Source organism: Miscanthus floridulus, chromosome 3 (genome assembly GCF_019320115.1).
Source record: "Miscanthus floridulus cultivar M001 chromosome 3, ASM1932011v1, whole genome shotgun sequence".
Lineage (NCBI taxonomy): Eukaryota > Viridiplantae > Streptophyta > Magnoliopsida > Poales > Poaceae > Miscanthus > Miscanthus floridulus.
The window spans coordinates 110,721,602-110,725,563 of record NC_089582.1 but is presented as its reverse complement, the minus strand read 5'-3'; the positions used below and the strand labels follow the sequence as shown (position 1 = coordinate 110,725,563).

The 3,962-nt window shown below is 41.4% G+C and overlaps 1 pseudogene; it reads left to right on the top strand.

Annotated features, from left to right (window-relative positions):
• The first annotated feature begins 2,416 nt into the window (after positions 1 to 2,416).
• Positions 2,417 to 3,665, top strand: LOC136547608 (uncharacterized; annotated as a pseudogene).
• Positions 3,666 to 3,962: the final 297 nt, after the last annotated feature.

Sequence of the window (3,962 nt, the reverse complement as noted above, 5' to 3'; positions counted from 1 at the left end):
TAAATTCCTTTCATTATCTGCGGGGTGTGTGTGTGTGTGTGTGTGGGTGGGGGGGGGGGGGGGGGGGGGGGGGGGGGGGGTGTTCGAGGAAGCCATCGGACTCGGGAAGGACTACGCCCCAGGTGGGACGAGCAGCTCGCTGGCGGGGAAGAAAGCAGAGGAAGGTGCGCCGGTCGCGGCTCCGAGTGAGGCTCGGGTCGCGGGCGAGGGCGCGAGCTCTGCGCGGCGGTTGGGGAGGAAGGAGATAGGGAGAAAGAGCTGTTATAAGCCGGCGCACAGTTACCTTACAAGTACGGCCCATTAGTCACCAGTTGAAACCAACATGGACCAACCCAAATCATAGATACTCCCTCCGTCCCAATTTAACTACACGTCTAGGATTGGAGGGAGAAACTTAGTGCAGCTGTCAAATTACCATACTGCCCCGATAAAGAAGACTTGGCATCCACTGAATAGGCAGAACATGATTACACTTGCAGTACAAAAGTACAAGTCTGACACAAAAGAAATGTGTGGCAAAGAATTTCAGAGAGAAGCAATGGCTACAATAACACAACACGTGGCCACATATAAGCACTCTACGCCATTATAGAAACTTCCAGCACTTGCGCCTGGCCATCCAAAATTTGAATCAGCAAACTTGGCGCCATTGCCCCACTATAAAATGGCTTCACATGCTCCTGATGAACCCAACACAAGCCATCCAGACCCCAAATGTGCCAATCTCTATAGCATGCAGGAGAGTTCCATCTTCAACCATGGCCATTGATCTAAATACAGTACCAGGTGAAGAAAGTGAAGAGCCCTCAGTAGCCTGAAGGACACTTTCATCTTCAACCATAGCCATAGATCTAAACAAAGTACCAGGGGAAGGAAGTGAAGAGCTCTTACCAGACCTAAATCAAGAGCCTGCTGATGATGAAGGAGATCAATTTCATCCCATCAAAGAACCACAAGTGCATCCACTGAAAGGTCAGTCCCACTATCTCCAGAAAGAGCAACACGGTGATGTGCATGCCATAGACCTCAATATTGCTGCTTGTGAGGGAGAACAAGAAGAATCTCATGAAGGTAATGTTTCTCTTAGTTTCTTTACTAAAACAAAGTGTACTGTGTAAAAATAACTTTCTGCATTAATTAAAGTCCTATGACCCACCCTATTGCAGTTCTTGCTATTGAGGACGACCATCAACAAGATGGAGATTTTAACTTTGATGCTCCACATATACAGGATGATTTTGACCTCAACTTAGAAGCTGCTGATCACCAAAATGAGGTGCAACAAATGATCAGTAAGCCCCAATGGAACTTTAATTTTTTTTTCATACTATTTCAATGATCATATCGACTCACTGACATAGTTTTCCTAAATAACAAAACGTTGTGTTCAGCATAATTAATTACAAGATAAGAGCACAATCATACATATCATTCTGCTAGCTGAGTCAAAAATCATTCGGCCACTTTTAGGTGCCTTGGTAAACTCAGTTTGCATAAATGAAAAAGAACATGCATCCAAAGTGTTGTAGCCTACAACTTCAGTCTACTTGAGTTACCATACCAAGATAATAATAGTGATTCTTTAGTGTTCATTACACAATACAAAATCAGCAATACATCTACATGAAACCCCTCAAAAGTTCCAAACAATCCAATTCACCACAATAGCAACAACTTTCCTACACTATTTCAAGCAGTTCAATAACAATGGAGACATACTGCTGCCTCACCTGTTTTTAGCAACTAATTTCATCATGCTTTTTTTCTTACTATTTCAATGAGCACATCGACTCACAAGGTTGACATACTTTTTGTCTACTGCATGATTAATTGCAAGCATGCATATCATTCTGCTATCTGAGTGAAAAAACAATGCATCCTGAGTGAAAAATCAACAATAGTGTGTTACTGGTAAAGCAAGCACATATAATAGAAACCATACTTCGAATCATAGTAACGTCCAGTAGAGTTGTCATTACAATATCCTGATGCCGAGTCGAATACCCATCCTGCACAAACCAGATTTGAAGAAATGTCACCAAAAAGAAAGAACATTCCGACAAGATGATTTGTTCTAGTAAACATGTGATCAGGTTTCTGCAAAGAATGCTCCATGATTCATAGGACTCAGGAGAATAAATTAGTTGGCTGTATATTTTGCTACTGTTATCTCACACTTTTTTCAGACATGATCGAGGACATGAACGGCTATGGTGTGTATGTTGATGCTGTGGACATAGTCTTCGATGAGGAGTTGGAGGACTCAGATATTGAAGAAGATGAACATACAAATGCAAATAATTCACATAAGTGCAGAAATTTGACAGACACTGAAAGGCAACAAATATATGAAGCATTGCTTGAGAGAAGTAATCGTGGAAAATTAAAAAAGAACACTACGAATATAGTAGCTCATATGTTTCAGGTCAGTAGGTATCAAGTGCGTGGTGTTTGGCGAAGAGTTAAGCAGTGCCGTGCACAAGGAATACTAGTAGATGTTAGATCACGGAGGGAGAATTGTGGCCGCAAAAGGATATAGATTGATCTATTAGATGTTCTTATAGTTCCCTTGCATAGGAGGACTATACAATCTCTAGCTAATGCTATTGGTATAAAGAAAAGCACTTTGCATAGATGGTTCAAGGAAGGCCGACTACGACGCCACTCTAGCACACTAAAGCCTCTGTTAACGGAAGATAACAAGAAAGGCAGGCTATGATGGTGTCTTTCCATGATAGATCAGTGAACACTGCCAAATGAACCCAAGTTCATTGAAATGGACAACATCATCCACATGGACGAGAAGTGGTTCAACACCACATCCAAGTACATGAAGTATTATATGCTTCCTGAGGAGGAGGATCCACACAAGACTGTGCACAATAAGAATCGCATTAGCAAAGTTATGTTCTTGTCAGCAGTAGGAAGACCAATATATGATGAAGCAGGTAATTGTATTTTTGATGGGAAGATAGGAGTGTGGCCATTTGTTAGAAAGGTACAACATACACTTGTTTCACTTTCTTGCATAAGTTTTTGTGCTACGAATTTGTGGTCCTTACTTGGTTTCATTTACTATAGGAACCAGCAAAAAGAAGAAGCCGCAATAGAGGAAGGGGGCCGAAGTCATCAAACCTATCAAGGTAGATCGGACTACTATGAGGTCATATCTGATCGGTAAAGTTTTGCATGCTATTGTTCAACGGTGGCCATGGGAACATGTAGGAAAAACCATTTACATTCAGCAAGATAATGCCCCTTCACATGTGCCAGTAAATGATGAAGAATTTGCTGCTACTGTTGCACTGACAGGACTAGACATACGACTCATCAACCAACCTACCAATTCCCCAGATTTGAATGTACTAGACCTAGGGTTCTTTAATTCTCTCCAATCCTTAACCTATGACAGGATCTCTAGGAACTTGGATGACCTTATTGTGAATGTACAACATGAGTTTGATAATTACGATCCAGAAACTTTGAATAGGGTGTTCTTGACACTACAAGGGTGTTTGATTGAGGTGATGAAAGATAGTGGAGGAAACAGGTACAAGATTCCTCACATCGACAAAGATCGGCTAGAGGCACTAGGCATGCTTCCTAGAAGCCTTGGTTGTGACAGGAAGCTATATGAGGATGTGCTGGCATCGTTGGGAAACTAATTACTCGTATATCATGTCTCCTAATGCTATAAATAAAGTAGGAGTCCTTGATCATGAGAATCATGTGTGGTACTGCTATAAATTTGGAAACCGTTTAATGTGTACTAATGTTGTAAGTACAGCATATGTACTTGGTCATGTTAATCATCTATGGTACTGCTATAAATTAGAAGACCTTATAATATGTGGTTGTTTATGCTAATCATGTGTGCCAGTAGTACTAAATACGGTAGCAAAATTGCCTAAGAGCTCGGCATGATCACATGTATCAAAGACTTAATAACATCGTCAGAGAAC